This window comes from Rutidosis leptorrhynchoides, chromosome 4 (genome assembly GCF_046630445.1).
Source record: "Rutidosis leptorrhynchoides isolate AG116_Rl617_1_P2 chromosome 4, CSIRO_AGI_Rlap_v1, whole genome shotgun sequence".
In the NCBI taxonomy this organism is placed as follows: Eukaryota; Viridiplantae; Streptophyta; class Magnoliopsida; order Asterales; family Asteraceae; genus Rutidosis; species Rutidosis leptorrhynchoides.
This window is the reverse complement of record NC_092336.1, coordinates 491,530,635-491,553,229: the sequence shown is the minus strand read 5'-3', so window position 1 is coordinate 491,553,229 and position 22,595 is coordinate 491,530,635.

The following is a 22,595-nucleotide window of genomic DNA, read 5'->3' as shown; positions in this document are numbered from 1 at the left end:
ACACCACATCATATTAATCATTCCAATGCATTCACGGATGTAATTACTGTTTGTCAATCAAACACAATTTAAAATAGTAATCGAGTAAAATAAATAATAATATAATAATAATTATAATTTAAAATATAACCATGTAATAAGTTAGCCGTCACCATTTACGGACTGAAGTTCGTACTCCGTTTTTAATCAGTGACGAATAAAAGTCTTCAGAAAAATCCCATATTTTTAAATTAACTATATTTATTTATTTTGGTCATTATGGTATAAAATTTGGTCATTAACTATTAAATAAAAATTACATTAATTGTTCACTCCCAACCCCAAGTAAAATATAAAAAGTTTTAAAATTTAACAAACAACTTCTAAATATATTATTAATAAGTCTAAAATTTATAAAACTCATTTTCGAATCACCGTTTATTTTAAAATTAAATAAGTTTGAATTTAACTTGCTTATTATCAATCGGAACATCAAATGAGTATTACAATCATTTAAATATTTATTTTTAATATACTTTATTTATATATAGATATATTTTAAATAATAATTATTATTATATCTTATTTTTATTTTATTTTACATAATTAATAATAACAACATATAATACTTAAAATTATATTTTTCCAATTATATATATATATATATATATACACACACACACACACACACATAACCATTTACAATTAATTGTTCGTGAATCGTCGAGAACAGTCGAAGGTCAATTGTATATATGAAGCAGTTCAAAATTTTTGAGACTCAACATAACAGACTAGCTTATCGTGTCGGAAATATATAAAGATAAAGTTTAAATTTAGTCGGAAATTTCCGAGTCGTCACATTTGCAAACGATTGGTTGATAGTGAGAGCTTCTTCAATGTTAGTGACCGCGATTTGTTGTTGATTCCACCATCGTAAGACAAGGTCTCATATTTGTGATGATGCGGAACATTGAGTGAGAGCGTGTTCAATGGTTTCGGTATAGGAGTTGCAAAGTGGGCAAAGGATGTAGTCAAAATCAATAACACGTTTGTCGAGTTCGACTCTAACTGGTATCCTTCTTTGTACCCTCCAAATGAAGATGTTAACTTTGTGAGGTACAATTTTAATATTGTTTTATTAGTGAATGGTGGAACCTGAATTGAAAATGAATCACTCCATCACTTTTTTAGCTTTAAAGTTCTTGCCGAATCTTAAGTTGAATTCCAAGATTCAGTGTCACGAGCTCAGTGTTACCACTTACCACTCCACTCCTCGTGCTCAAAGTAGGACATTCCATCGATGTTTCGTGTCATATATTGACGAAGAAGGTGATTTGAAAACTATGTTAATGACGAATCAACAACATTGGTCATTTGTTATAGATTTGAACATCGATACGTTTTAAATTTGAATGCTGATTCAGATGCACCTGTACATGCTAACACTAGATGGTTCTCGCTTTAAGTATGTAGATTGTGACATTATAATCTAAAATTTACATAAATGACAAATAATTGAATCTGTTAACACCAGATAGTTCCTACTGTTAATATGACTGTGACATTATAATCTAAGTTTCACAAAATTGCCAAATAATTGAAGACAAATTGATCTTCAAATATAAAAAATGTCAACCTAAATAAATTGAATGAATCCATGAAGAAAAAAAATAATAATGACAATATATGCTTAAAAATCACGATTTAAAGTATAGTTAACATTAATTATATACAAACAAACTACATATTTAAAAATGGATCTAACACAAACTATTACTCCGATTACAATCAAAATCATCAATATAATCATAATCATAACCTAACCCTAATTCACCACCACATTCATCTAATATTTCAATTGCAAGCTCTAATTGATCATCTAGATACCTATCTAACAAATTCAATTCCGGTTTCACTATAGGCGGCGGCGGCTGAGGAGGTGGCGATTTAAGCCGACGGCGGCGGCGGCAGAGACAGAAACAAATCTCGGTGGCGCAAAGAAAGGGGAAAATAGCACATACGACAGGTATAAGTAACGGAGAACAAATGAGAAGAAATAGGTAACGTAATCGGTGACCATTGAGCCACGATTTTAACATTAAGGTCATCGCCGCCGTGGGATTGTTTAATTGATCGCCGGCGACGGCAGTGGTGATATCATAATAGTCGTTATCGTTGACGGTTAATAAGGGTTTTTGATGATCGTTTTGGCAGTTAGTTTGGTGTTTAAACAACCCGAAAAATAAGAAACAATCGCACATGATTAATAATAATTTAGGGCTTTGCTTCTCATTGGGGAGTTAGAAAGAGGGAGAAATACACTTGTTTATTAGGGTTCGAACTTTGAAGGTTAGTTGACACAGGTTCAAATTAATACAACAACAACAATACCCAATCTCTGAGAGGTGGTGTGTAGACAATCATTTCTCGTATCCTAGATTAGAAGAAAGTCACTACTCCACTCTCGGGTATAGAACCCGCGACTAAATAAGATCGTCCCTCCCTAGCCAAGAGATTGCTTCCAAAAGGACATTCGGCCAGAAATACTCATCGAAAACGAAATAGTGCGGGCATACGTACCTGAAGAGTTATGTGCGCCTAGAAAAATGCAATCATACAAAGTAGCCATAAAAGAAGACACATATAGCAGTGATGCACAAAAGTAAGAAAGATAACATAGATAATATAATGCGCAGGGATATGTAATATAAAGTAGACATACAAACAAGCAAAATACATCAAAATAACCAGCCACACACACGCACACACGCACACAATATATATATATATATATATATATATATATATATATATATATATATATATATATATATATATATATATATATATATATATATATAAAATATACCCCTACACACATAAGCCCGATTAAATAATAATCTCTGATCAAAACATTATTTAAAAAATTATGACATACTTTATTTATCTTCTTTATTTATTTATATATACATTATACATCAAAATTAATCACCCAACCTTAAAAATAACTATCACTAACCATCGAATTGTCCAACTTTTTATGCATTAATCTATTCTTAATTACAACCCAACGTTGTCGCTAGAAAACTTCTAATTATTATTATTTTTTCTTAAAAATCAAGTAAATGATGATTCAAAAGTATCGTGTTCAAATGCCATTAGGGCTTACGGATTTTTGTCTCTGTTTTCTTTGTCTCTTACAAACAGATAATTTTTCAGATTACGTGATAAAAAACAAGAATTTTACTTGCTGAATTTCAAGAATTGTACTGAAACGGATAATTAAGTGAAAGTAAACAAGTATTACGTCAGAGTTCTAATTAACAAGACTCTTATGTTGACCTAAACCCATTATATAACAACGATTACATTAAAAAAAGATCATACAACTTTTAACAACCAATACAACATCAAAACGAGCGAAGCAAACCACTTAAGTACCAACAAGCATATCGCAACAGTTGAATTCCCTTAGCTCCGTACACAAAATAAAATCGCAAACCTGCACACTTTTAAAACCCAAATTCCACCAAATTACAGCTGAAAACCAAATAATAACACCACCAAAAACAACAACCTAATCCTGGAAAGGGAATCACCCAAACTATGTTGTAAATTTAGTGTAATTTTGGGTTTTAATCTACACTTGTAAATGGGTTTGGAGGTACGGAGTGTACACCCATTAAGTGATAGATTACCCGAACCCAAAAGTGATTTTCCATTATTTACTATCATGACTTGGTCTACCTGAAATTTGACTAAGTGTTTTCAGTACTAAGTTTTCTTAGTAAGCTGAAATTTGGCTAAATGTTTTGTGCTGGTTGGTCTGCATTGCTGGTCCTTGTGCTGGTTGTTCTGCATTGCTGGTCCTTGTGCTGGTTGTTCTGCATTGCTGGTCACTGTGCTGGTTGTTCTGCGCAGCTGGTCCCTGTGCTGGTTGTTTTGCGCAGCTGGTCCCTGTGCTGGTTGTTCTGCGCAGCTGGTCCCTGTGCTGGTTGTTCTGCGCAGCTGGTCCTGTTTGCTGGTTCCTCTGCGCTGCTGGTCCTGTATGCTGACTTTTGCGCTGCTGGTCCTGTATGCTGACTTTTGCGCTGCTGGTCCTGTTTGCTGATTTTTGCGCTGCTGGTCCTTTTGCAGTGCTGGTTCTTAAGAGACAGCAGTAAGAAAACACTTAACACAATTTTGAGTGATTACGGAAGAATTATTCTTGCACCCACTTTTGCTTTAGTGGTTGAAGGAATAATACTTGTTTATTATAAAGTGATCACTCATGCTTTGATAGTTGTAAAATATAATATTTGTTTATTGTAAAAGTAACAACTTTTACTTTAATGATGGAAGTGATAATATTTGTTTATAGAAATATTCTTCCTGTAACCACTTTTGAATATTATAGAAGATACTTTTATTAATCAATCGGCCAATTGATTTTAATAAAAGACTCTTTCATGATTAAGGGTGTATATAAATATATTAACCAATATGCATGAGAAAAATACACAAGTTACGAACACCAAAATATTCTTCTGCAAAAGGAATTCTTGTTTCTGCCAAAACAAGAATTTAATCTCTGTCTTATCCCAAAGTGATATTCGTGTAACCCAGGCTATAAGTGTAGTGACCCGAACTTTTCCATGTTTATATATATTAATTGAGATTTATATTTACATGATTAAATGTTTCCAACATGTTAAGCAATCAAACTTATTAAGACTTGATTAATTGAAATATGTTTCATATAGACAATTGACCACCCAAGTTGACCGGTGATTCACGAACGTTAAAACTTGTAAAAACTATATGATGACATATATATGGATATATATATAGTTAACATGATACTATGATAAGTAAACATATCATTAAGTATATTAACAATGAACTACATATGTAAAAACAAGACTACTAACTTAATGATTTTTAAACGAGACATATATGTAACGATTATCGTTGTAAAGACATTTAATGTATATATATCATATTAAGAGATATTCATACATGATAATATCATGATAATATAATAATTTAAAATCTCATTTGATATTATAAACATTGGGTTAACAACATTTAACAAGATCGTTAACCTAAAGGTTTCAAAACAACACTTACATGTAACGACTAACGATGACTTAACGACTCAGTTAAAATGTATATACATGTAGTGTTTTAATATGTATTTATACACTTTTGAAAGACTTCAATACACTTATCAAAATACTTATACTTAACAAAAATGCTTACAATTACATCCTCGTTCAGTTTCATCAACAATTCTACTCGTATGCACCCGTATTCGTACTCGTACAATACACAGCTTTTAGATGTATGTACTATTGGTATATACACTCTAATGATCAGCTCTTAGCAGCCCATGTGAGTCACCTAACACATGTGGGAACCATCATTTGGCAACTAGCATGAAATATCTCATAAAATTACAAAAATATGAGTAATCATTCATGACTTATTTACATGAAAACAAAATTACATATCCTTTATATCTAATCCATACACCAACGACCAAAAACACCTACAAACACTTTCATTCTTCAATTTTCTTCATCTAATTGATCTCTCTCAAGTTCTATCTTCAAGTTCTAAGTGTTCTTCATAAATTCCAAAAGTTCTAGTTTCATAAAATCAAGAATACTTTCAAGTTTGCTAGCTCACTTCCAATCTTGTAAGGTGATCATCCAACCTCAAGAAATCTTTGTTTCTTACAGTAGGTTATCATTCTAATACAAGGTAATAATCATATTCAAACTTTGGTTCAATTTCTATAACTATAACAATCTTATTTCAAGTGATGATCTTACTTGAACTTGTTTTCGTGTCATGATTCTGCTTCAAGAACTTCGAGCCATCCAAGGATCCATTGAAGCTAGATCCATTTTTCTCTTTTCCAGTAGGTTTATCCAAGGAAATTAAGGTAGTAATGATGTTCATAACATCATTCGATTCATACATATAAAGCTATCTTATTCGAAGGTTTAAACTTGTAATCACTAGAACATAGTTTAGTTAATTCTAAACTTGTTCGCAAACAAAAGTTAATCCTTCTAACTTGACTTTTAAAATCAACTAAACACATGTTCTATATCTATATGATATGCTAACTTAATGATTTAAAACCTGGAAACACGAAAAACACCGTAAAACCGGATTTACGCCGTCGTAGTAACACCGCGGGCTGTTTTGGGTTAGTTAATTAAAAACTATGATAAACTTTGATTTAAAAGTTGTTATTCTGAGAAAATGATTTTTATTATGAACATGAAACTATATCCAAAAATTATGGTTAAACTCAAAGTGGAAGTATGTTTTCTAAAATGGTCATCTAGACGTCGTTCTTTCGACTGAAATGACTACCTTTACAAAAACGACTTGTAACTTATTTTTCCGACTATAAACCTATACTTTTTCTGTTTAGATTCATAAAATAGAGTTCAATATGAAATCATAGCAATTTGATTCACTCAAAACGGATTTAAAATGAAGAAGTTATGGGTAAAACAAAATTGGATAATTTTTCTCATTTTAGCTACGTGAAAATTGGTAACAAATCTATTCCAACCATAACTTAATCAACTTGTATTGTATATTATGTAATCTTGAGATACCATAGACACGTATACAATGTTTCGACCTATCATGTCGACACATCTATATATATTTCGGAACAACCATAGACACTCTATATGTGAATGTTGGAGTTAGCTATACAGGGTTGAGGTTGATTCCAAAATATATATAGTTTGAGTTGTGATCAATACTGAGATACGTATACACTGGGTCGTGGATTGATTCAAGATAATATTTATCGATTTATTTCTGTACATCTAACTGTGGACAACTAGTTATAGGTTACTAACGAGGACAGCTGACTTAATAAACTTAAAACATCAAATTATATTAAAAGTGTTGTAAATATATTTTGAACATACTTTAATATATATGTATATATTGTTATAGGTTCGTGAATCAACAGTGGCCAAGTCTTACTTCCCGACGAAGTAAAAATCTGTGAAAGTGAGTTATAGTCCCACTTTTAAAATCTAATATTTTTGGGATGAGAATACATGCAGGTTTTATAAATGATTTACAAAATAGACACAAGTACGTGAAACTACATTCTATGGTTGAATTATCAAAATCGAATATGCCCCTTTTTATTAAGTCTGGTAATCTAAGAATTAGGGAACAGACACCCTAATTGACTCGAATCCTAAAGATAGATCTATTGGGTCTAACAAACCCCATCCAAAGTACCGGATGCTTTAGTACTTCGAAATTTATATCATATCCGAAGGGTGTCCCGGAATGATGGGGATATTCTTATATATGCATCTTGTTAATGTCGGTTACCAGGTGTTCACCATATGAATGATTTTTATCTCTATGTATGGGATGTGTATTGAAATATGAAATCTTGTGGTCTATTATTATGATTTGATATATATAGGTTAAACCTATAACTCACCAACATTTTTGTTGACGTTTTAAGCATGTTTATTCTCAGGTGAATATTAAGAGCTTCCGCTGTTGCATACTAAAATAAGGACAAGATTTGGAGTCCATGTTTGTATGATATTGTGTAAAAATTGCATTCAAGAAACTGATTTCGATGTAACATATTTGTATTGTAAACCATTATGTAATGGTCGTGTGTAAACAGGATATTTTAGATTATCATTATTTGATAATCTACTTAAAGCTTTTTAAACCTTTATTTATGAAATAAAGGTTATGGTTTGTTTTAAAAATGAATGCAGTCTTTGAAAAACGTCTCATATAGAGGTCAAAACCTCGCAACGAAATCAATTAATATGGAACGTTTTTAATCAATAAGAACGGGACATTTCAGTTGGTATCCGAGCGTTGGTCTTAGAGAACCAGAATTTTGCATTAGTGTGTCTTATCGAGTTTTTTTAGGATGCATTAGTGAGTCTGGACTTCGACCGTGTTTACTTGAAAAATGATTGCTTAACAAATTTTGTTGGAAACTATATATTTTTAACATGTGAATATTATGTGATATATTAATCTCTTAACGCGTTTGATATTATGTGATAGATGTCTACCTCTAGAACAAGTCCCATTGACTCACCTAATAATAATGAAGAGTCAAATGTAAATTGGAATGATTCGTGGACTGATTCACAAGTTCCCGAAGAGGAACCGGAAGAAGAGTCGGAACCGGAAGAAGAATCGGAACCGGAAGAAGAATCGGAACCGGATGAAGAAGTAGAACCGGTGGGGGAAATAATAAAACGGTTAAGTAAAAGAAAATCCTCAACCAACCGACCAAGGTTAATTATGGTCAATGGTGTTTCCGCCAAGGAAGCAAAATATTGGGAGGATTACCAATTCTCCGATGAATCGGATTCCGACGAGAATTCCGATGATGTTATAGAAATTACCCCAACTGAATTTAAAAAGGAAAAAGAAAATAATAAGGGAAAGGGCATAAAAATAGAGAAATCTAATTCCAACCCCGATGAACTTTATATGTATCGTCAACCCCCGAAGTCCTTAAGTTGTAACAATGACCCGGGAACCTCTAAACCACCAGGTTTTTCTAAACCAATGTGGACAACGACGGCTCGTATTAGGGGAACATCATATATCCCTAGAAACTTGGCAAAACGAACCAAAACCGAAGAAGAAGAAACGAGCGAGTCGGAATAAGATAGTTGTATTCGTGTGGTGTAATATATGTAATATAGTGTTCTTATGCTTTATGATATATGTAAAAATTGCTTGTATTAATAAGTATTTTTTTTATGAATCTAACTCTTGTCTATTTTACAGTTTAAAAACACAAAATGGATAGACAACCCAATATTTTAAGAGACCTACCCGGAGACATGATTGATGAAATCTTGTCTAGAGTCGGCCAGAATTCCTCGGCACAACTATTTAAGGCGAGATCAGTTTGTAAGACATTCGAAGAACGTTCCAAGAATGTCTTGGTTTATAAGAGACTTTCGTTTGAAAGATGGGGGATATCACATTGGGAAACCCATAAGTTACGATGTGTTTACTTTGACGCATATATTGCGGGGAACCCAAATGCTATTTTACGCAACGGGTTAAGAAATTATTTTGACTCAATATATCCGAATATTGGACTTCGTGATTTAGAAAAAGCGGCTAACATGCAACATAAAGAAGCATGTTATGCTTACGGATTAGTAATGTTCGCTTCTCACCAAAGTGAGAACAAGAACATCGGGCTACAACTATTAAACAAAACGTTTCCACGAGTGACGGAGTCGGTAATTGGGGTAAGAAATGAGGTTTTTAGATTATTACGGGACTGTTGGACATTACGTAACCCTCGTCCCTTTGACGACGTTACAACACGCTGTCTTATCAACGGCCATAACGGTTATGTTGCACAAGACCAAGGATGGGAAGTAGTCCTAGTAAAACCAGAATGCATGACTTGTTTCTGGACGTATGAATTACGTGTCTTTATTGCCTTTGCCGAACGACTTGTGTACTAGCTAGAATTGTCTTCACAACTATCTTGTATCAAAGTTATTGTGTGCTATATTTCATGCTTTATGTAAAATAAGCGGTATTGTAAGTTTGTAAAATATTGTATAAAAGTTTGAACGCGAAATATTATTACAATCAGTTTTTCATATAGAATTGTAGTAGTTGAATTGTATATTAGCTACTAAGTATGAACTTAACGGGTAGGTACTACCCGAATTTAAACTTATAAAATGCTAATATGAAGAAAAAGCTTTTATAAATGAGTTCATATTATGCTACGAAATACTATTAACTACTCTTAATATTCTGTATGATTAACTTGTTCCATTTAACTATTTTGAAGGAAATGGCACCGACTACTCGACACACCGTGAATATGAATGAAGAGGAATTCCGTACTTTTCTAGCTTCAAACATAGCCGCAGTACAGGCTGCGCTACATACCAACAATAACCTTGGATCTAGCAGTACAGGAAATCGTGTAGGATGCACCTACAAAGAATTCACTGCCTGCAAACCTTTGGAATTTGATGGAACCGAAGGACCGATCGGATTGAAACGGTGGACCGAGAAGGTCGAATCAGTGTTTGCCATAAGTAAGTGTACTGAAGAGGACAAAGTAAAGTACGCTACGCATACCTTCACAGGTTCTGCGTTAACATGGTGGAATACCTATCTAGAGCAAGTGGGACAAGACGATGCGTACGCACTACCGTGGTCAGCATTCAAGCACTTGATGAACGAGAAGTACCGTCCTAGAACCGAGGTCAATAAGCTCAAGACAGAACTTAGAGGGTTACGAACCCAAGGATTTGATATTACCACGTACGAAAGACGATTCACAGAATTGTGCCTATTGTGTCCGGGAGCATTCGAAGATGAGGAAGAGAAGATCGACGCGTTTGTGAAAGGATTACCGGAAAGAATCCAAGAAGATATAAGTTCACACGAGCCCGCCTCCATACAACAGGCATGTAGAATGGCTCACAAACTAGTGAATCAGATTGAAGAAAGAATTAAAGAACAGACTGCTGAAGAGGCCAATGTGAAGCAAGTCAAAAGAAAATGGGAGGAAAACGGTGATAAGAATCACCAATACAACAACAACAGCAATTACAACAATAATCGCAACAATTATCCCAACAATCGCAACATCAATCGCAACTACAACAAACGGCCCAACAACAACAACAACAACAGCAACTACAACAATCATCCCAACAACAATAATAACCGCAACAACAACAACAACAACAATCAGAAGCAGCTATGCCAAAGGTGTGAAAAGAATCACTCGGGGTTCTGCACCAAATTTTGCAACAAGTGTAAAAGAAATGGTCATAGCGCGGCGAAGTGTGAGGTCTACGGACCAGGGGTTAATAGAACGAAAGGAACAAATGGTGTCGGAACGAGTAATGGCGGAGCAAGTAGTGTCGGAGCAAGTTATGCCAATGTAGTTTGTTATAAATGTGGAAAACCAGGCCACATTATTAGAAATTGCCCGAACCAGGAGAACACGAATGGACAAGGCCGTGGAAGAGTTTTCAATATTAATGCGGTAGAGGCACAGGAAGACCCGGAGCTTGTTACGGGTACGTTTCTTATTGACAATAAATCTGCTTACGTTTTATTTGATTCGGGTGCGGATAGAAGCTATATGAGTAGAGATTTTTGTGCTAAATTAAGTTGTCCATTGACGCCTTTGGATAGTAAATTTTTACTCGAATTAGCAAATGGTAAATTAATTTCAGCAGATAATATATGTCGGAATCGAGAAATTAAACTGGTTAGCGAAACATTTAAGATTGATTTGATACCAGTAGAGTTAGGGAGTTTTGATGTGATAATCGGTATGGACTGGTTGAAAGAAGTGAAAGCGGAGATCGTTTGTTACAAAAATGCAATTCGCATTATACGAGAAAAAGGAAAACCCTTAATGGTGTACGGAGAAAAGGGCAACACGAAGCTACATCTTATTAGTAATTTGAAGGCACAAAAACTAATAAGAAAAGGTTGCTATGCTGTTCTAGCACACGTCGAGAAAGTACAAACTGAAGAAAAGAGCATCAATGATGTTCCCGTCGCAAAAGAATTTCCTGATGTATTTCCGAAAGAATTACCGGGATTACCCCCACATCGATCCGTTGAATTTCAAATAGATCTTGTACCAGGAGCTGCACCAATAGCTCGTGCTCCTTACAGACTCGCACCCAGTGAGATGAAAGAACTACAAAGCCAATTACAAGAACTTTTAGAGCGTGGTTTCATTCGACCAAGCACATCACCGTGGGGAGCTCCTGTTTTGTTTGTCAAGAAGAAAGATGGTACATTCAGGTTGTGTATCGACTACCGAGAGTTGAACAAACTTACCATCAAGAACCGCTACCCACTACCGAGAATTGACGACTTATTTGATCAACTACAAGGCTCGTCTGTTTATTCAAAGATTGACTTACGTTCCGGGTATCATCAAATGCGGGTGAAAGAAGATGATATTCCAAAGACTGCTTTCAGAACACGTTACGGTCATTACGAGTTTATGGTCATGCCGTTTGGTTTAACTAATGCACCAGCTGTGTTCATGGACCTTATGAACCGAGTGTGTGGACCATACCTTGACAAGTTTGTCATTGTTTTCATTGATGACATACTTATTTACTCAAAGAATGACCAAGAACACGGTGAACATTTGAGAAAGGTGTTAGAAGTATTGAGGAAGGAAGAATTGTACGCTAAGTTTTCAAAGTGTGCATTTTGGTTGGAAGAAGTTCAATTCCTCGGTCACATAGTGAACAAAGAAGGTATTAAGGTGGATCCGGCAAAGATAGAAACTGTTGAAAAGTGGGAAACCCCGAAAACTCCGAAACACATACGCCAGTTTTTAGGACTAGCTGGTTACTACAGAAGGTTCATCCAAGACTTTTCCAGAATAGCAAAACCCTTGACTGCATTAACGCATAAAGGGAAGAAATTTGAATGGAATGATGAACAAGAGAAAGCGTTTCAGTTATTGAAGAAAAAGCTAACTACGGCACCTATATTGTCATTGCCTGAAGGGAATGATGATTTTGTGATTTATTGTGATGCATCAAAGCAAGGTCTCGGTTGTGTATTAATGCAACGAACGAAGGTGATTGCTTATGCGTCTAGACAATTGAAGATTCACGAACAAAATTATACGACGCATGATTTGGAATTAGGAGCGGTTGTTTTTGCATTAAAGACTTGGAGGCACTACTTATATGGGGTCAAAAGTATTATATATACCGACCACAAAAGTCTTCAACACATATTTAATCAGAAACAACTGAATATGAGGCAGCGTAGGTGGATTGAATTGTTGAATGATTACGACTTTGAGATTCGTTACCACCCGGGGAAGGCAAATGTGGTAGCCGATGCCTTGAGCAGGAAGGACAGAGAACCCATTCGAGTAAAATCTATGAATATAATGATTCATAATAACATTACTACTCAAATAAAGGAGGCGCAACAAGGAGTTTTAAAAGAGGGAAATTTAAAGGATGAAATACCCAAAGGATCGGAGAAGCATCTTAATATTCGGGAAGACGGAACCCGGTATAGGGCTGAAAGGATTTGGGTACCAAAATTTGGAGATATGAGAGAAATGGTACTTAGAGAAGCTCATAAAACCAGATACTCAATACATCCTGGAACGGGGAAGATGTACAAGGATCTCAAGAAACATTTTTGGTGGCCGGGTATGAAAGCCGATGTTGCTAAATACGTAGGAGAATGTTTGACGTGTTCTAAGGTCAAAGCTGAGCATCAGAAACCATCAGGTCTACTTCAACAACCCGAAATCCCGGAATGGAAATGGGAAAACATTACCATGGATTTCATCACTAAATTGCCAAGGACTGCAAGTGGTTTTGATACTATTTGGGTAATAGTTGATCGTCTCACCAAATCAGCACACTTCCTGCCAATAAGAGAAGATGACAAGATGGAGAAGTTAGCACGACTGTATTTGAAGGAAGTCGTCTCCAGACATGGAATACCAATCTCTGTTATCTCTGATAGGGATGGCAGATTTATTTCAAGATTCTGGCAGACATTACAGCAAGCATTAGGAACTCGTCTAGACATGAGTACTGCCTATCATCCACAAACTGATGGGCAGAGCGAAAGGACGATACAAACGCTTGAAGACATGCTACGAGCATGTGTTATTGATTTCGGAAACAGTTGGGATCGACATCTACCATTAGCAGAATTTTCCTACAACAACAGCTACCATTCAAGCATTGAGATGGCGCCGTTTGAAGCACTTTATGGTAGAAAGTGCAGGTCTCCGATTTGTTGGAGTGAAGTGGGGGATAGACAGATTACGGGTCCGGAGATTATACAAGAAACTACCGAGAAGATCATCCAAATTCAACAACGGTTGAAAACCGCCCAAAGTCGACAAAAGAGCTACGCTGACATTAAAAGAAAAGATATAGAATTTGAAATTGGAGAGATGGTCATGCTTAAAGTTGCACCTTGGAAAGGCGTTGTTCGATTTGGTAAACGAGGGAAATTAAATCCAAGGTATATTGGACCATTCAAGATTATTGATCGTGTCGGACCAGTAGCTTACCGACTTGAATTACCTCAACAACTCGCGGCTGTACATAACACTTTCCACGTCTCGAATTTGAAGAAATGTTTTGCTAAAGAAGATCTCACTATTCCGTTAGATGAAATCCAAATCAACGAAAAACTTCAATTCATCGAAGAACCCGTCGAAATAATGGATCGTGAGGTTAAAAGACTTAAGCAAAACAAGATACCAATTGTTAAGGTTCGATGGAATGCTCGTAGAGGACCCGAGTTCACCTGGGAGCGTGAAGATCAGATGAAGAAGAAATACCCGCATCTATTTCCAGAAGATTCGTCAACACCTTCAACAGCTTAAAATTTCGGGACGAAATTTATTTAACGGGTAGGTACTGTAGTGACCCGAACTTTTCCATGTTTATATATATTAATTGAGATTTATATTTACATGATTAAATGTTTCCAACATGTTAAGCAATCAAACTTATTAAGACTTGATTAATTGAAATATGTTTCATATAGACAATTGACCACCCAAGTTGACCGGTGATTCACGAACGTTAAAACTTGTAAAAACTATATGATGACATATATATGGATATATATATAGTTAACATGATACTATGATAAGTAAACATATCATTAAGTATATTAACAATGAACTACATATGTAAAAACAAGACTACTAACTTAATGATTTTTAAACGAGACATATATGTAACGATTATCGTTGTAAAGACATTTAATGTATATATATCATATTAAGAGATATTCATACATGATAATATCATGATAATATAATAATTTAAAATCTCATTTGATATTATAAACATTGGGTTAACAACATTTAACAAGATCGTTAACCTAAAGGTTTCAAAACAACACTTACATGTAACGACTAACGATGACTTAACGACTCAGTTAAAATGTATATACATGTAGTGTTTTAATATGTATTTATACACTTTTGAAAGACTTCAATACACTTATCAAAATACTTATACTTAACAAAAATGCTTACAATTACATCCTCGTTCAGTTTCATCAACAATTCTACTCGTATGCACCCGTATTCGTACTCGTACAATACACAGCTTTTAGATGTATGTACTATTGGTATATACACTCTAATGATCAGCTCTTAGCAGCCCATGTGAGTCACCTAACACATGTGGGAACCATCATTTGGCAACTAGCATGAAATATCTCATAAAATTACAAAAATATGAGTAATCATTCATGACTTATTTACATGAAAACAAAATTACATATCCTTTATATCTAATCCATACACCAACGACCAAAAACACCTACAAACACTTTCATTCTTCAATTTTCTTCATCTAATTGATCTCTCTCAAGTTCTATCTTCAAGTTCTAAGTGTTCTTCATAAATTCCAAAAGTTCTAGTTTCATAAAATCAAGAATACTTTCAAGTTTGCTAGCTCACTTCCAATCTTGTAAGGTGATCATCCAACCTCAAGAAATCTTTGTTTCTTACAGTAGGTTATCATTCTAATACAAGGTAATAATCATATTCAAACTTTGGTTCAATTTCTATAACTATAACAATCTTATTTCAAGTGATGATCTTACTTGAACTTGTTTTCGTGTCATGATTCTGCTTCAAGAACTTCGAGCCATCCAAGGATCCATTGAAGCTAGATCCATTTTTCTCTTTTCCAGTAGGTTTATCCAAGGAAATTAAGGTAGTAATGATGTTCATAACATCATTCGATTCATACATATAAAGCTATCTTATTCGAAGGTTTAAACTTGTAATCACTAGAACATAGTTTAGTTAATTCTAAACTTGTTCGCAAACAAAAGTTAATCCTTCTAACTTGACTTTTAAAATCAACTAAACACATGTTCTATATCTATATGATATGCTAACTTAATGATTTAAAACCTGGAAACACGAAAAACACCGTAAAACCGGATTTACGCCGTCGTAGTAACACCGCGGGCTGTTTTGGGTTAGTTAATTAAAAACTATGATAAACTTTGATTTAAAAGTTGTTATTCTGAGAAAATGATTTTTATTATGAACATGAAACTATATCCAAAAATTATGGTTAAACTCAAAGTGGAAGTATGTTTTCTAAAATGGTCATCTAGACGTCGTTCTTTCGACTGAAATGACTACCTTTACAAAAACGACTTGTAACTTATTTTTCCGACTATAAACCTATACTTTTTCTGTTTAGATTCATAAAATAGAGTTCAATATGAAATCATAGCAATTTGATTCACTCAAAACGGATTTAAAATGAAGAAGTTATGGGTAAAACAAGATTGGATAATTTTTCTCATTTTAGCTACGTGAAAATTGGTAACAAATCTATTCCAACCATAACTTAATCAACTTGTATTGTATATTATGTAATCTTGAGATACCATAGACACGTATACAATGTTTCGACCTATCATGTCGACACATCTATATATATTTCGGAACAACCATAGACACTCTATATGTGAATGTTGGAGTTAGCTATACAGGGTTGAGGTTGATTCCAAAATATATATAGTTTGAGTTGTGATCAATACTGAGATACGTATACACTGGGTCGTGGATTGATTCAAGATAATATTTATCGATTTATTTCTGTACATCTAACTGTGGACAACTAGTTATAGGTTACTAACGAGGACAGCTGACTTAATAAACTTAAAACATCAAATTATATTAAAAGTGTTGTAAATATATTTTGAACATACTTTAATATATATGTATATATTGTTATAGGTTCGTGAATCAACAGTGGCCAAGTCTTACTTCCCGACGAAGTAAAAATCTGTGAAAGTGAGTTATAGTCCCACTTTTAAAATCTAATATTTTTGGGATGAGAATACATGCAGGTTTTATAAATGATTTACAAAATAGACACAAGTACGTGAAACTACATTCTATGGTTGAATTATCAAAATCGAATATGCCCCTTTTTATTAAGTCTGGTAATCTAAGAATTAGGGAACAGACACCCTAATTGACTCGAATCCTAAAGATAGATCTATTGGGTCTAACAAACCCCATCCAAAGTACCGGATGCTTTAGTACTTCGAAATTTATATCATATCCGAAGGGTGTCCCGGAATGATGGGGATATTCTTATATATGCATCTTGTTAATGTCGGTTACCAGGTGTTCACCATATGAATGATTTTTATCTCTATGTATGGGATGTGTATTGAAATATGAAATCTTGTGGTCTATTATTATGATTTGATATATATAGGTTAAACCTATAACTCACCAACATTTTTGTTGACGTTTTAAGCATGTTTATTCTCAGGTGAATATTAAGAGCTTCCGCTGTTGCATACTAAAATAAGGACAAGATTTGGAGTCCATGTTTGTATGATATTGTGTAAAAATTGCATTCAAGAAACTGATTTCGATGTAACATATTTGTATTGTAAACCATTATGTAATGGTCGTGTGTAAACAGGATATTTTAGATTATCATTATTTGATAATCTACTTAAAGCTTTTTAAACCTTTATTTATGAAATAAAGGTTATGGTTTGTTTTAAAAATGAATGCAGTCTTTGAAAAACGTCTCATATAGAGGTCAAAACCTCGCAACGAAATCAATTAATATGGAACGTTTTTAATCAATAAGAACGGGACATTTCAATAAGGGTCGAATAATTACTTTCGGAAAGTGATACCACGATTCAGTGATTTATCCGGCTATCGATTATTTTACCCTACACGAAAGAATTTAATAAAACCTCCAACAATCGAAAGTAATTATTTGTTATAATCGATGGCGGCTACGATGAAACACATGACGGCGAATTTCTCCAAACTTGATAAGTTTGAGGGAATTGATTTTAGGAGATGGCAAAAGAAGATGCACTTCTTTCTGAGCAGCATGAGTGTGGTGTACGTACTCAGCACACCAATTCCTGAAGATCATGGTGATGATGCCACTATTGAACAAATTCGGAAAAAGTGCAAGTGGGAGAACGATGACTACATCGCTAGAGGTTTAATCCTCAATGGTATGGCTGATTCCCTTTTTGGTATTTACCTAAATGTTGAATCTTCTAAAGAACTATGGGACTGTTTAGAAACCAAGTATATGTCTGAGGATGCTTCTAGTAAAAAGTTCCTTGTGAGTAATTTTAATAATTACAAGATGGTCGATTCTAGACCGGTCTTGGAATAATACAATGAGCTCATTCGTATACTTGGTCAATTCACACAACATAAGATGAACATGGATGAGTCTATTCAAGTCTCAAGCATAATTGATAAACTACCTCCATCTTGGAAAGAATTTAAACATTCTTTGAAACATAAGAAGGAGGAGTTAACTCTTGTTGAGTTGGGTAGTCATCTGCGTATTGAGGAATCCCTCAGGTTGCAGGATAATGACAAGCCAAAGAGCAACGAAGTTGCTGGTACGTCTGTTGTCAATATGGTGGAACATAAAAAGTTCACTAGTAATAATGACAAAAAGGGCAAACGTAAACATCAAGGTTATAACAAGGCTAATCCAAACAAGAAGTCTAAATTGACTTGTTGGAAGTATGGTAAAACTGGACACATGAAAAAGGATTGCAAGGTTATTTTTGGTAATAATAATGCCAAAGGATCTAGCACAAGCGGTTCGGGAAATGGTTTAAACAACCACAACTCGAAAGGTCAGAATATATTTAATAATTCAAATGAGAATTATTATGTTTTATATATATCTGAGGCTTATTTTGTGCAGGATGATGATGTCGCGTGGTGGGTTGACTCGGGAGCCACCACCCATGTATGCAAGGATAGATTTTGGTTCAAGACTTACGAGTCCGTGACTGATGGATCAATTCTTCATATGGGAAATGAGTCAACAGCCTCTGTTCATGGACGTGGAAGTGTGAATTTGTGTTTTAGTTCTGGAAAAACTATTTGTTTGTTTGATGTTTTGCATGTACCACAAATAAGGAAAAATTTGGTTTCCAGTAGTGTGTTAAATTGTTGTGGTTATAAACAAGTGATTGAATCTGATAAGTTTGTTTTGTCAAAACATGGTATGTTTGTTGGTTTTGGTTATTTATGCAATAGAATGTTTAGACTTAACATTAATCACTTGGATGTTAATTTTGCTTTTATATCTACTTCTAGCATAAATAATTCTACACTTTGGCATGCTAGACTAGGACATATACACTTTAAAAGAATGCAAGATATGTCTAAAGATGGATTAATACCGGCTTTTGACATGAACAATGAAAAGTGTAAAACGTGTATGTTAACAAAGATCACTAAGAAACCATTTCAAAATGTACACCGTGATACTGAAATTTTGGAATTAATACATAGTGATTTATGTGATTTGCATGCTACTCCTACTTTAGGGAACAAGAAATATTTTGTGACTTTTATTGATGATGCTTCTAGATTTTGCTATGTTTATTTGTTACATACTAAGGATGAAACATTAGATAAATTTAAAATATTTAAAACTGAAGTAGAATTACAACAAAAGGCTTTGATTAAAAGACTTAGAACAGATAGGGGAGGAGAATGCATTGACCAATCGTATTTCCAATCCGTTAGTATTATCCATGAGACCACAGCTCCTTATACTCCACAACAAAATGGTATATCTGAAAGGAAGAATAGGGTCCTTAAGGAAATGGTTAATTCCATGTTATCCTATTCGGGTTTAAGTGAAGGATTTTGGGGGGAAGCTATGTTAACAGCTTGTTATTTGCTTAATAGAGTTCCTAACAAAAGAAACAAGATTACACCTTATGAACTTTGGAATAAAAGGAAACCTAACTTGAATTATCTTCGGGTATGGGGCTGTAGGGCGGTTGTAAGACTATCTGATCCCAAGAAGAAAAGTTTAGGTGAAAGAGGTATAGATTGCATATTTGTTGGATATGTTGAACATTCCAAGGCATATAGGTTCTATGTAATAGAGCCTAATGAGTTTGTCTCAATCAATTCTGTGATAGATTCAAGGGATGCAATCTTTGATGAAAATCGATTTTCATCTATACCTAGACCAAAGGATATGATTCCAAGTAACAATGGAATCAATAAGGATTGTAATGATGAAGTCTCTGAAAAGGCTGTTGATCAGTCACTTGAGCTTCGGAAAAGCAAAAGAAAAAGGAAACCTAAATCATTTGGACCAGATTTTCAACTATACTTAGTTGAAGGTTCTAGGGATGATGTTTCTACCCAATATTCGTATTGTTTCAATGTTGATGATGATCCTAAAACATATGATGAAGCAATGAGGTCTCAGGATGTTGCATTCTGGAAAGAGGCAATTAATGATGAGATAGATTCTATCATGGGCAATAACACTTGGGTGTTAGCTGATCTACCTCCTGGTTGCAAACCTTTGGGTTGCAAATGAATTTTCAAAAAGAAGATGAAGGTGGATGGAACTATTGAAAAGTTCAAGGCAAGGTTAGTCATTCAAGGCTTTAGACAAAAGTCTGGAATTGACTATTTTGATACTTATGCTCCCGTGGCACGTATCACTACCATTAGACTGCTGATTGCTTTGGCTACGATTCACAATCTAGTTATTCACCAGATGGATGTGAAGACAGCATTCTTGAATGGTGAATTGGATGAGGAGGTTTATATGAACCAACCTCAGGGCTTTGTCATGCCAGGAAATGAAGGCAAGGTGTGCAAACTTGTGAAATCCTTATATGGTTTGAAACAAGCACCTAAGCAATGGCATCAAAAGTTTGATGAAGTGATTTTATCTAGTGGTTTTAAATTAAACCAAGCAGATAAATGTGTATATAGTAAATTTGATAATTCTGGTAAAGGAGTTATAATATGTCTATATGTTGATGACATGTTAATCTTTGGGACTGACCAAAGTCAGGTTGATTTAACAAAAGAATTTTTGTCATCAAAATTCTCCATGAAAGATATAGGGGAGGCTGACGTTATCCTTGGCATTAGGATCAAACGTGAAAGCAAAGGAATTTCGATTTGTCAATCTCATTATATTGAGAAGGTGTTGAAAAAGTTCAATTGCTTTGAATGTAATCTTGTGAGTACCCTTGTTGATCCAAGTGAGAAGCTTATGCCTAATCAAGGTGAAGCTGTATCACAACTTGAGTATTCTCAGGTGATTGGCTGTTTGATGTACGCCATGACTTGTACAAGGCCGGATATTGCTTTTGCTGTGGGAAAACTGAGTAGATATACTAGTAATCCTAGTACTCATCACTGGCAAGCAATTAGGCGGGTACTGAAGTACTTGAAGAAAACTATGGACTATAGTTTATCTTATAATGGGTTTCCTTCGGTAATAGAAGGATATTCTGATGCGAGTTGGATAACCAATTTTGAAGATCATTCTTCAACGAGTGGTTGGGTGTTCTTGCTTGGGGGAGGTGCTATTTCATGGGCTTCTAAGAAGCAGACATGTATTACCAACTCAACGATGGAATCTGAGTTTGTTGCTTTAGCTGCTGCTGGTAAAGAAGCAGAATGGCTTAGAAACTTGATCCATGAGATACCATTATGGCCTAAACCTATAGCACCCATGTCTATCCATTGTGATAGTGCTGCGACATTGGCAAAGGCTTATAGCCAGATGTACAATGGAAAGTCTAGACACTTAGGTGTCAGACATAGCATGATTCGTGAACTCATCATGAATGGGGTGATTTCTATAGTGTTCGTGAGGTCACAACAGAATTTAGCTGATCACTTGTCGAAGGGATTGGCAAGAGACTTGGTGAACAAGTCTGCTGTGGGAATGGGTTTAAAGTCCACATAAATTTCTAATTATAAGATACCCAATTCCCTTTTGATGAAAATTAGAAGTTGAATTCAATGTGGAAGGCTTATACTTAGAAATTTGGAGTACAAAATTTTGTATTATCCCAAGGTAAGGTATGTACTCGGACCTGTTGAAGGTGAGGATGAAGTTTAGCTTCTTAATGGTTTATTTGAAAAAGTGCAATAGCAGGTGCATGACTGAAATGAACTACCTATGTGAATGTGAAGTTTTGCCGCTTCAACAAAGCTTGGACTTTTGCTTTAGATACATTCATGAATGGATATGGACACATGGCTTGTAAAGTGTCAGGATAGCTTTAGAGTATTTGAAAACTTATGTGTATGTTATTTTCAGTTATTCAAATGGGTTGAAGGGTTCAATTCTTAGAACACCCCGATTCTCGAATATTTGGAATGTGTAATGTACTAAGGTGAAAATTCAATCTTCAAGATATTTTCATTTATGCATGAGTTTTGTTTTAATTTGTTTAATTCTCATGAAACGAATTGCACTAAATTGGGGAGGATTGTTGTAAATTTAGTGTAATTTTGGGTTTTAATCTACACTTGTAAATGAGTTTGGAGGTACGGAGTGTACACCCATTAAGTGATAGATTACCCGAACCCAAAAGTAGTTTTCCATTATTTACTATCATGACTTGGTCTACCTGAAATTTGACTAAGTGTTTTCAGTACTAAGTTTTCTTAGTAAGCTGAAATTTGGCTAAGTGTTTTGTGCTGGTTGGTCTGCATTGCTGGTCCTTGTGCTGGTTGTTCT